We start from the raw sequence: 13,802 nt of genomic DNA on the forward strand, positions 1-13,802 counted from the left end.
TATCTTGCAGATGCCGTTCGGATCGGCAAAAAACATTTAGATCCCGTGCCGCCAATTTGTAGGAAAAATTGAAATAGGAGCACGACGCAAATTGGAAGTTAAGCTTGGTATAAAATCTCTTAGGAACCTTACATTTATTTATTTTTATTTATTACGGCAGTCATTACCACCTCCGCAGGTTGTCAATGTCATGTATTGTATTCCCATCCTATCCTTTCGGCATGTACTCCAGTGGGACAGTATTTATCATCTAAATAGTGTAGATATACCTATAGATCCGCTCCAGTAAAGCATGCGTTTTTTCCATTTTTTACCGAGTTATGCCTTACTGATAAATATAACCCCTCATAAGACATTGCTTCATATAAAATTTCTCTGCCCCGTAACATCGAGATCTGATATAAGTCAATAATTTCATTTCGAAATGCTACTTCGATCCATAAGGTTCATAGCCTACTCTCTGAAATACCTTAACACACTCGAAGTAACAATGAAGGTGCCAATTAAACCTTACATAACTCGGTTAAACTCTTTTGAGGTTCCCTCTAAGCTCAGGAACGCAGGCGGGATAAACTGTTTACTATCAAGAGCTACCTTCAACTTGAGGGCCACTCCATGTAGCACAATCTCATCCACGAAGTATATATACTCCTGCGACGTGGACGTCAGTATTCAAAACAACTTAGGTAAAGTTAATGGGTCTTGTGTTGGAAAGCTAGCCGAAGTTAGTGCGTCCGACATCGACAGTTTTTTCTAAAAAACGTCCGTACATTAAGTAGTAAATATAATATCTACACCCGACGAATATGTACATATGTATGTATCTACTATATATGTTTGTACGCGTATTTATGCGTCAAGCAAAAGGTGTAGCCAAAAGGAAGAGCAATAAACCAAACTTGCCAAGTTCGTTGGTAGCGCTTTGAAAATGATTTATTGCTGTTAATAAACATCCACAATATGCAACCAAGATGCAGCCATCAAAGAAACAAGAAAAGTGCTGCAGAGCGAAAGAGTTGAGTGTACCCACATAGATATATAAAGTACAAGCGCAGTAGGCCGTCACCCTACATAACGACATATGATGGCGCAATTTGAATTGTTTCTCAGAATAACGCCAATATGTTGGTAGTAGCACCACAAGAACTACCAACAGGAGCTGTGGCAGGCGGCAGCCAAAAGCTTGAACATGCCGTGAAAGAAGAAACAATACTTATGAGATTCTCACATTGCCTTTGCCGCCAGTATGGCTGGGCTGGCTAAATAAACTGCCAAAAAGAATAACAATTGATATTATAAAAATGTAGCAACAACAAACAAAGTGGTCGATAAACAACAAATGTTTGATGGAATAAATAAAGGGAGTTACTTGCGAGAACTTGTACGGAAGTTTGTAAATGTTCCCCCATCATTTACCATATAGCAACTATGTACAACGAACAATAAACGAAAAGAACAACATTCGCACAATAACAACAATGTGGCCATCATTGGCGATCACAATGACAGCAAAAATGCTGCAACTCAAACTAAATGTTTTATTCATGAATTGATGATGCTCAGTGCGTTTGGACTTTTGTGTTCTCCGACATCAACCCTACATGTTTTGTTGTTATTTTATGCTAATTCCCTTCGGATATTGCATTCCAAAATCGCACCCGCGCGAACATTGAGTGCAACCGCCGGTATCAGCTGCAACAACAAATGTAGGCTCCTCAAACAGTTGGCAAACTGCCCGATAGATACATACATACATAAATAAATAAAAATATATAACAATAAGTTAAATCAAATGGAAAGCGGCTCACTGTCGTGGGACATTTGAGAGGGACATTGAAAATTTGCAATCAGATCACAACGATTTCATTCATAAAATACTCCATAAGAATTACACAGAAGAAAGAAATTGACAAAGTCAGCTCGCTGCCTCCATCCTCGATCGAAAATTATGGAAATATGTAAAAGTCAACCAAATGGAAAGCAGGAGTAGGGAGGACCCTTGTCCATTCAGCTACCACGTCAAACGCTGCTTTTTCAGATCAGTTGGCCGAAGGCAGAAGACCGTTAAGCGATAAACTTAAGCACCTAGCCAACAGGAATCGCACAGAAAATTTTGCAAAAAAAAAAGCTAGGCGAAAACTGATAGGAAAGTAAGGAATGAAGTATTGGTTAAATTATAGAGCTATCACAGATCTGCCCTTTAAAACGGAAGCAGTGGTAAAGCGTTCTGATATGATACTGAATCCGACACCGAAAAATTATGAAATTAATGCCAGCTTTCCTACAAAACTGTAAAATAAAGCTGAGCAACACTACCTTCTCAGCCAGAATTGGAAAGGACCTCTCTAAGACATTTCGAAATTGAACGAGGTTTCAGACAGAGTAATCGTACGATTTCTTTAAAGTAGTCCTGGAAAAAAATATTGCAAGCTGCGGTATTTTAACGCTTGGGAACAATATTTTGCGGCCACCGTGGGGTGATAATAGCGTGCTCCGCCTGCCACACCGTATGCCCTGGGTTCGCACCCCGGGCAAAGCAACATCAATATTTTAGAAATAAGGTTTTTCAATTAGAAGAAAATTTTTCTAAGCGGGGTCGCTTCTCGGCAGTGTTTGGCAAGCTCCGAGTGTATTTCTGTCATGAAAAGCTCTCAGTGAAAACTCATCTGCCTTGCAGATGCCGTTCGGAGTCAGCATAAAACATGTAGGTCCCGTCCGGCCAATTTGTAGGGAAAATCAAGAGGAGCACGACGCAAATTGGAAGAAAAGCTCGGCCTTAGATCTCTTCGGAGGTTATCGCGCCTTACATTTATTTTTTTTTTAAACAATATTTTTTAAAAACGTAGAATTGCAGACGTATGTTCACGGTATTGATTTAGTCTTATAACAACCGTGCAATAAGTTCAGCTAACTCCAAAAAGAAGAGAAAACTATAGCCTTATTGTTACGTGAGAACAAACTAAACCTAGGGATCAGCATTAACTGAGACAGTATTGTCTCTAACTAACCTAGCGTTTGCCGTATTATCGGAATAGATGAAGATGTTTCGATTCAGAATGTTTTTTTTTATAGGAACCTACAAATGGAAGCATTGGAAGAGGTAGGCCCGACTTCATTGCAAGCACATATATGGGACTTCAACTCACTTAGCGCTCCCAGTGGTTTTGCCCTGGAAACCTTCTCAGTTTGGTTTTGCTCACTTGATTCCCTACTGAAGTAGTTCTGCTGCTGCAATTGCAAGATAGCAAATATTCTTCTTTAAAACCACCCGTCATCTTAAACGGCTCGAAGAAGTCTTTGCAAATCTTGACGAAGCTTGTGATATTGAGCAATATAATTTAACGCAGGCTTTACGGTTTGCAGGACAACTTAATTTAATCGTAGCTGAGGCTACTTTTTGGGCTTGTCACACTCTCCTTATCATATGCAAAATCACACGCAATATCACACTGTTAGAAAAATATGCGATTGTATCAAAATAACCATTAAGGTATTCCAACAAAAAATAATTCCTTCACATTTTATATCGCTAAACGGGATGCTGAAACAATTTTTTTTAAGCAAAGCAAAAACCAAAACAAGCTTTCCTAAGCACACAAAAAAGGATGTTTATCGCTAAATTTACAACTTGTCTAGATATATTTTAAAAAATCTCAAATGGGGCAGAAATAAATATAAAAAAGTACAACAAATCGTTTTTGCAAACTACAGAGGCTTAACACTAACAAAAACAATTCCAACAAACTCAACGGCGGAACTGAAATTCACAAAAGCGACAATTACCACTTTCCGCCACATAACACTCGCCCCACACCAACAAAAACCATAACCAAACTCTTTACAGCACTATCACTTAGCTACTACAACTGCCAACGACAATCGACAAATGACCGACGAACAACAACAACCACAACCATATCCACATCCGAATCAGTAACCGCAATTCACACACATCCGCTTCCGTTTGAAATTGACGCCTAATATTCGTATGCTCTAGCATGGATGGATTGCATCGTGGTTCGGGGAGAGTTAAGAGATAAATATGATGTTACTTTGTGTATGTATGTGTACATAACTTTTGTGTGCTTCAAACGTTTAAAAACATTTGAAAAATGTACTTTGACACCATCACAGCTGCTGGCACTTCGCGTTGCGTCGCATTCCTGTGGGGTAAAAAGGGTAGGTACTTTCACACTATTTTGCGTATTTTTTAGTATGCGAGTAAAATAGCCATTTGGAGTCAGTGAGTTACGAATACTCGTGCAATTGTGCTGTAAAAGAACACCAAGCCTCTTTGTAAGTTAGATTGTTACTTTGACATGTGTATTTGCTTTCTTTTTTTTTCGTTACAGCCACTGACTGAAGTGATATAAAAAAAAAGATTTCCTTTTTACGCTTGACAAAGTGTTGGACACATTTACACGGTGTTTAAGTTTAGCGTTACAAGTTTGGGTCCTTTAATAACTCAGCTAGTGAGAGTACATTCATGGCTTGGATAACACATTCGGTGAGATTTGAAAAGGAAAGGGTTGCAGGGGATGATATTAAAGAATTTATACTAAAATAAGTCGTTTGTAAAAACTTCTAACTAAAAACTCTAGTCATGGAGGCAAATTACTTTGAGATTTTCGAAACTAATTTGGAAGAATTTGGTAGTCATAGTAAGTATACATATATTAGTAGATATGTATGACGGAATTAAATAAATGCTGATTTTATTTCATTCCTGTGCTAAGCAGGAACACGAACAACAATATTGAGGTAATATTGACTTTTTCGGTGCCCGGGCGAGGGTGATATTACTTACGTTAAGTTAAGAAGGGGCCTATTCCTGAAATCGCTTTAAAACGCTCTATGCAAATTGAATACAACTTCAGCTAAAGTATGAAAATTTAATTCTGATATTAAACCTTCCTAATAATGAGCGTGGTTCGAATTTATGGTTATTATAACGACACTCGACACTGGCGGCCGCCGTGGTGTGATAGTAGCGTGCTCCGCCATCCACACCGAAGATCCTGGGTTCACGGCCCGGGTGAAGCAACATCCGAATTTTATAAACAAGTTTTTTCAATAAGAAGAAAATTTGTCTAAGCGGGGTCGCCCCTCGGCAGTGTTTGGCAAGCACTCCGAGCGTATTTCTGCCATTAAAAGCTCTCAGTGAAACCTCATCTGCCTTGCAGATGCCGTTCGGAGTCGGCATAAAACATGTAGGTCCCGTCCGGCCAATTTGTAGGAAAAATAAAGAGGAGCACGACGCAAATTGGAATAGAAGCTCGGCCTAAGATCTCTTCGGAGGTTATCGCGCCTTACTTTTATTTATTTTTTATAACGACACTCTCCCAAGATTTTCGGGAGTGGTTTCCATTTTGATTGTCCTTTGGCTGCAAACGAAAAAAAATTCGATTTTTCCGGTATTCTCTATTGACTTGATCGCTGGTAGAGTCTAGCGTTTTTTTTTCGATAGCCGCAGTCAAAAAATTTGCATTGCTTATCCATTCATCGCCTTCCGTCGGCCTATCCATCCGAAAAATCATCCTCACATGTTTTGTACTACAAAAGTACTAAATTTTTATTGCTAAATTTTTCCTACAAATTTCCTCAAAAAATTAAGTTTTCTGCAAAATTTTGTCTATAATCTTTTGGGGAATACAAAGTTATGTTTATATTTATGTCTAAAAATTCTGGTAGCGGCTTACATATGTAGTTATTATATTTCTAAACCTATTGTTACGAATATTAGCAAAACTGAGGAGTGCTGCCATCTCCAGGCCGATGCTAAGCAGTTCACATCAATAATTCAATCATTATGTATCTACATAAACGAATCAATAATTGCGTCTACACATATGTACACATTCCGACGAGCAACATTTACATACAAGGCAGCGAGAGATGAGATGTCACACACCGATGAATTTACTTATACGCTTATGTGTGTGCGGGAGACTGTAAACTACAAACACATGCATATATCTTATCTGAGTGGTCACAAGAGAGAGCAATAATTTGTGCACGTAGTTGTGGCTGGCAATTTTGTAGCCGAACTAACTAGTAACTTCTGGAAATCGAAGAGCCTAGAAGTATGCAGCGTAAACTATAAAAGCGGTGCAGGCGAGTAAGAAGGAATTCAGTTTGATTTGAGTTGTCAAGCAGTTTGATTAAGACGATATCTAGCGAGCAATAGCAGTGTTATTTTGAATAGTAGAGTTTCATTGAGCTATCAATCAGTGTGGTTATTAATCAAGCTATTCGTTGCACAGTTTGTTATTGTGAAGTACTTTAATAAAGGCCATTTTGCATTATTACAAATTGGAGTTATTTATTCAACAGTTTAGTGATTCGAACTTAGCAGAGGATTGCAAATAAGAGGATTTGCAGTAAATTCGTTACACTATAGTAAAATTTACTCCGATCGTAGTAGAATTCAAAGGCAGTTATGATAGACAACCCTATAAATTATGCACGCCGAAATTGTCAGAACAAGGGAAAACGTCAACGGGATGAGAACACCAAAGAAATGTTTTTTAATGAAATTCAACATATCGCACGTTTTATTGTAAACTGATTCAACTCGAAACTTTGATTTTTTTTATATTTTATGACCCACAAAGATAACCAACTGACGAGATTATTCTGAAATTTATAGAATGCCCAAAAAGATCACAATCTTTGTTTGCGTTCTCCCAAAAAATTAAAATTTTTGACTACGTCTGTTTACAATACTCCTGCTAAAAATGGGCATAATTGGTATGAAATCACTCCCACTTTTTATATCTGTCTGAGGGTTTTAGGGTAGGCAGCCGGAGGGTATATCCGACTTTCTCTCAAGCTCCCCCCGTGGATCCGCCAACATAACCTAACAGCTCCAAGCACAACGAAACACACTCAAGCCGATGTGACAATAACCAAGGAGAAAGCTGGAATATTATTGCCCAAGCCACTATTGAAAAATCATATGATTGTATTGCTGAATAAACCTCAAATCAAACAACCTGGAACCGCAAAGGTCCAGCCAGCAGAGTTCAAGGCTTATGTATCCGGTACGGTGGTCCCGGACATAAACTGAAAGAGTGCACTGAATGCGCAAACTATTGCGTATGTTTAGCAAAATAATCGAGCTTAAAAGATCATGTATGGTATTAACGCGAAATGGGTCGAGCTGCGAGAATAAATCAACACGGCGAAGAGTAGGGCCCCATTCAATCATAATATATAAAAAAGTAAGAAAACGCTTCCCTCCCTACCCCGGAAATCAGGGAAGGTATAGATAACCCCACTCCTATATACCCCGCCTTCTATGAAAGTCTAATGCAGAGCAATTCGCATTTCTCCGTAATGTCAGCTACGATGAAATTTTCCATTTTGAAATGGCGGATGATACATTATAAGTTGAAAGCACTGACGATATTGCGTAGACATAGTCATTACAGTCCGAACTACAGAACAAACACGGAGAAAGCTCCACCAGATTATGATGCGCATGAAGGAGTGGCTAGACTCGCCCGGACCTCAGCTGCCAGCAAAATTGCATAACAGAGTCGATACTCTTAACAAAGCAACACATCGCGGTAGCTTCGAAGCCACCCCTTGATATATATAGGCTCAAAATAGCAAGTTAACTGTTTAGGCGTAAGATTAGACTCCCGAAAAAGGTATCGTCGGTAAGCAGGTTGGTGGCAAATATTGGAGGACCAACAAAAAGCAAAAGCTAGTTGCTGATAGACATCAACCATCCATTCTCCTGTACGGCCCCCAACTGTTGGCAAACAAACATCACATTTAGGATCGCCTTATCTCTGAGAATAGCCTCCGCTTATTGCGCCGTAACAACACCGCCAGCCATACATGTGATGACAGGAAAAATCCCCATCAATCGATTAGCGCTGGAAAGAAGATGGCAATTGAAAGCAAAGAAGTAGACAAACACAGAGCGTTTTGAAATATTCCCCTCATCAGCAGATATGCAGAAAAAAAGTTTTTAGAAATTAACACAAACCAGTTCAATGTATCCAATTCTGAAAAAGGGCGTTCTATGAAAGATGTTCTCACCTAGGACGATCTTCCACTCAGGCGTCGATATGAAGTGCCTACATAAACTATGGAACTTTATATAGCTAAACTCCTTCTTTAAAACCATCTTCAAACTTCTTAATAACGCCCCGATTCTAGTGTGGTAACAACATTCTTCACCACGGTAACGAAATCATGTAGCAACTTTTACACCCTTTTGGTATTCTACCAGCGATAGTAGCCGGATAATTTTTTACCCACAAAAGTAGGTGGTTATATCGAAATAACCACAAAACAGCTGTTGTTTAGAAAAAGGCAGAACTGAAAAATAAGGAATTGTAAGCGCAAATAAGCAAAGATAATAGTAAAGATAAGTAAGGACGGGACTGTCTTCGGCTGTGCCGAAGACTTCATACCTTTCATGAATGGAGCTGAACAATAATCTTATGCCGTTCGTAATCTCCGAATAATCGGATGTATAAGATAAGAAATATATAATGAACAGATCTATATACCTAAACGATTTTTAAGATAAATATAAAATAAAAAATAGGTAGGTACTTTGTGTGAGGATGCAAAGCTTCGCGTTTTTTGTGGTCTGCATGTAAAAACTATGACTACAAATCACGTATTTCAAAAATATATGACCTAAGCGTAACTATTTGATGAAATTTGATGAATTTTGAAGCTTCTAGCCGTAAAAAAGTGCCAAAAATGACAGTTTATATGAAGTATATAATATATATACCACCAATCTCTATGATTTTTTCAGACAACAATATATGCCATATACGTAAGCATTCGGTGAAATTTGAAGCTTCTAGCTGTTAAAATGGGGCTAAAATTTGCGAAAATATATATATATATACTATATATACCACCATATATATACTATATATACCACCGATCTTTATGATTTTTTCAGACAACAATATATGCTATATACGTAAGCATTCCTTAAAATTTGAAGCCTCTAGCTCTTAAAATAGGGCAGTAATTACGAAAAGTTTCTTATCTGAACAATCGGTTGTGGGGGATATATACTATATATACGACCGATCTCATCAATTTTTTCAGGCAACAATATGTGCAATATACGAAATTATATGGTGAAGTTTGAAGCTTCAATCTGTTAAATTGAGTAAGATATGACAAAAATCCTCTTTTTCTGAAAAATCTGTTGTATGGAGGATATATGCTATAGTGGTCCGATCCGGCCGGTTCCGACAAATGTCTAATCGGACACCCAAATACACCCGCTCACCAAATTGTATCAATATATCTCAAAAATTGAGGGACTAGTTTGCATACAGACAGACGGACAGACGGACAGACGGACGGACGGACATGGCTAAATCAACTCAGCTCTTCAACCTGATTATTTCGGTATACTTAATGTTGGGTCTATCTATTTTCCTTTAAGGACTTACAATTTTGGGTTTCGTGACGAAATTAATATACCATTTCATTTTCATGAAAGGTATAAAAAATGTTGCCTCTTGCTATACATATTTGTTTACGTTATGTACTTTCACAGAATAAATTACAATTTACCCATGTAGAAACTTATGCTTAATATGCATATACACATCGTCCCGTTTATTCATTGACCTCGTATCTACAAGTGAGACATTTTCGGTAAAGCGAACACGGTTGCCACACCATATTTTCATTTGGGACCAAAATTCGTCGAAAAAAGGACCAAATTTTTGTTTTATTTTATTAGTATAAAATACAAAATTTTAGGATGTTTCCATATAAAATTTTACTGAACATAGTGAAGACTTTCCTTCAATTCAAGCTGAACAAACGAATATATGTGGATGCAACCAAAATGGTACTATATTTTGATATAGGAAAAGTCTATGTCTTTCACCAACCAAACGTTGTGAACCAAGTTTTGGTCACATAGGTCTTGGTTCTAGCAATATGTTGTTCGTGGCAATGAAATAAGAAACGGTTCAAAATTTGCGTTCTGTTGTTGCCGAACTATGTATGTGGAAAACTCAGTAAATCATAAATGAAACTAAGCAAAATTGCTGTTAGTGCTATTTTTATAGATGCTTACTTTTTCCCTTAACGTTTAAACTTCATATCAGAGTCTACTAGATTCAGTAAGTGTGAGTTTTGATCCCAGTTCTCAGGGGTTCTGCTAGCACCTACGGGAATAATTTTATACAAAACATTTCTTCCGAAATCAAATCCCCTTTGCATTTGCTTCCTTCTGTCTTCGAGTTAAAATATTTCTTGTGCCAAGATACTTAATTTTCAATTACCTTGCGTAGCTTAACACCACATTAGTCCTGGAATTCCTTGAACTCATTGAGCTGGGTGAGAAAGATTTAAATATCAACGTGCCAAATCAGAAGTAATGCATAGAATTTCCTTGTATAACTTTGAAAGTGTTAGGCTCACGGCGGAGTGCTCGCTATAAGCTATGCTGGGCGAGAAGCATTTTTTATTTTCATATATTTACATAGTGCTTGATAACAGATCGAAATATCTAGCCGTTATTAATATTATTATAAAACAAGAGTTTTTTTGATTAGTCGGTTATTTTATCAACAATTAACGACAATGTATTTGCCAACACTTTTCTTTTTAATGCCTGGCATAAATTATATCCTAGGTGAAATGTTATTGTTCTGGTACATTTTATTGACTGAGCAATTTTTTATGGTGAGAGTTCCATTGAAGTGAATTCAAAATTATATGGGACCTAACGAAAGTGTGGCGAATTTTTGGGCAATATTGTGAATTTTTACCTGAGTGAAAAAGAAAGAAGAGTACCAATCATAACTACTGCCTAAAAAAGACCAAAATTGAAGAAAAGGGACCAGCGGACCAAATGGCGTTGAAAGGGACCATTTTTGGTACAAATGGACCAAAATGGCAACAGTGAAAGCGAAGAAAACTACCTTTCAAATTTCTCCACAGACGCTGCTGAGTTTTTCGGTGATGACAGCGTTAGCACTTGGGCCAGAATCGCGGATAAAAGAACTGGTAACGATATTCGGTTACATAATGTTCTGGGTACTATTTTACCGGTAACGCTCAGAATAGAGGCGTAAGAAAGAAATTAAAACAAAATTGCCTATCAAGTTTTATAAACATAACTTTTTCCTTATTTGTGCTCAGCCGGAAACTATTTTTTTCACTCAGTTGCACTAATGTGCACTTAATGGATTTTTATTAAAGTGAATTTTGTTACAGATTTTTTTTTAAATTTCTGTAGAACTCTCAGAACTTTATAGATACATAAGCATAATATTATACTTTTTTTTTTGCAGCAACTATCTATGAAGTCTTCAAGCTATAGCACTTAAGCGTACATTTTAATGGTTCAACGCTTCACCCACACACGCTCAAAATCAAATTGTCGCGCTGAAATCATTCAAGAATTCAATTTTGTCAAGAGAAATTCTTAAGGTTGCTACCTTTGCACGTTATCTATTGAGTGGGCTTCAATTGCAATTGGGAAGGCTTATGGCACGGCACGCACATACATACAAAAAGTGTAACATCTCAAAAGCCAAGCAAGTGTCATTGCGTTTAGTGCGCTTGGATGCCTCATTGATTGCCTCAGGCTGCGGGTAAATGTGCAAAACTCCTTAAATTTTTTTTTTTTTTGCTTCTTTACTTCCTTATTTTTTCTCAGCATCAAATGCATATCCTTTTTATAACTGTTGCATTTTTTTTTCAGAAAAATAATCATTTTTATATCCCAAAGCAAAAAAAAAATAAATTTCGTTTATCATTTTGTCGACGTAACGAAAAGTTTACTTTGAGCTTTCGGAGATGGACTCATTTCCTTATTAAAGCCGATTTTTTAATATTTTATTTTGTTATTTGATGTTCTGTATACCTACCAGGCGCGGATCTAGGGGGGGGATAGGGGACATTTCCCTCCCCCCCAAAAGGTCGAGAAATTTTATTTTTCAAATACTTTACAGAACAAAAATGAAATATCCAAAGAAAAAAAATATTCAAATGTTCAATACTTAAAGTATTTGAAAAATAAAATTTTGTATGGGAAATCTTTAAGTCTAAGGTGTGGAATGAAAATATCTAGCATCAATACTGCAGGCCATTGTTTTCTCAACGGAATATCATAGAGAGTAAAATTTTGCGTATGTGCTTTTCCTTGCGTACAAAAATGTGCTCAAGAACAATTTTTTTGCACGGTTTTTGCAACAATTTTAAAAATAGAAATTTATTTCACAGAAATAAAAAAAGTGCTCTTAAAGAGTTTTTAATTACAAGAAAATTGGTGTTTGAATTGCCGGTAAAAGTCTAGTTGAGGGGTCGACTGCTAATACGCTAGCAAAAATATCGAGAAAGGTGTTAAAAGACGCGTATTGACCTCGACAATAATAATGTGAAAAATAAACTCAATTCAGTAAAATAATAACATAACATACATAAATTTTTCAATTCACATTGTCAGTTTTATTTCATATAAAATTAGATTTACTGGAGCACTTACATAAATGAAATGTTAGATGTCATTGTTTGATTTGCTGAGATGCTCGGAAATAATACTTCCATCTTCAAGTCATGAAATTTGTTCAGAAGTTGAAATGGTGGCAGCGAATCACATCCCAAATTTGCTAAGTGGATGGCTTTTAGATGAATGATTTCATCTATTAGATCCGTAGAAATATCGATACAATAAATCGTGCATAATGCCGCTGCCTTTTCTCTGAGCTCTTCTTCCGTCAGATCCTGATACTTGCACAAAAAACTAAATTTAAACGCAATGTCATTTACTTCGAAACGTCTTGTCATGTTACCAATCAAGCAGTCCAAAAGAACGCAAAAAACTTGCTGTTTGAATTGAGTTTCGGAATCACACTCAGGTGATTCGCCAGGTAATTCATCGAACTGGCGCTTTATTATCTTCCTTCTTTTCTCTACCAGAACCTTACATTCTTGAAGTATTATCGACCATTGATGCCTGAACTTCTTCAACTCATCAATGAGGCTACGTATATTTTCTGTTTCCACGTCCAGTGTGGCATTTCTAGCTTGCAGTACCAGATTTCGATGGTTGATTACCGTCAACACTTTGAGCCAAATGGAGGCTAAGAGGATACACTCAAATTTCCCCATATATGCTTCAATACCTTCCAAATCCGTTACTGTTTCTGAACTCAGATTTAAAAGCTTGATTTCATCAATAGCTTTCTTGCGGAATGTGAGTTGGGAAAGGTTTCACACCATCCACACGAGCGGACCATCGTGTTTGTGACATGCTGTGCAAGGAGCAATTAGTTTTTTCCTTGAGAATTTTCCATCTCTGAGGGCTTGCGCTAAAGGTATTATACAATTTCTGCATAATACCAAAAAATGTGATGACTTCTGCACAACATTCAGCAGCTTGCACTCCACATAAATTTAAACTATGACAAGCACAAGGTGCAAATATTTCCAGGGAGTTATCTCTCAGGATATGACCCTGCGCTCCTTTGTAATGACCGCTCATATTACTGCCATTATCATACCCTTGCCCACGGCAGTCATCCAGGGGAATATTGTGCTTTTTTAGAGTGCTGCGAATCAGCTCAGCGATAGCTTCTCCTGTTTTTGCGTTACAATCGACAAACTCTAAGAAGCGTTCTTGGATTTTCCATTTCCCGGAGTCCCCGTGTAATAAAACATAACGCAATATAAAAACAATCTGCTCAATATGCTCCGAATCAGGGGTCGCATCCACTATTACTGTGTAATACTTGGCGGCCTTTCTCTCGCCTTCTACCTTTCTAATTACTTGACTTACACAGATTTCT

The 13,802-nt window shown here is 37.4% G+C and overlaps 1 pseudogene; it reads right to left on the reverse strand.

Moving 5' to 3' along the window:
- LOC137254114 (zinc finger MYM-type protein 1-like) overlaps window positions 1-13,802 on the reverse strand; it is a 74,984-nt pseudogene that overhangs the window by 20,580 nt on the left and 40,602 nt on the right.

This window comes from Eurosta solidaginis, chromosome 5, assembly GCF_040869045.1.
Source record: "Eurosta solidaginis isolate ZX-2024a chromosome 5, ASM4086904v1, whole genome shotgun sequence".
In the NCBI taxonomy this organism is placed as follows: Eukaryota; Metazoa; Arthropoda; class Insecta; order Diptera; family Tephritidae; genus Eurosta; species Eurosta solidaginis.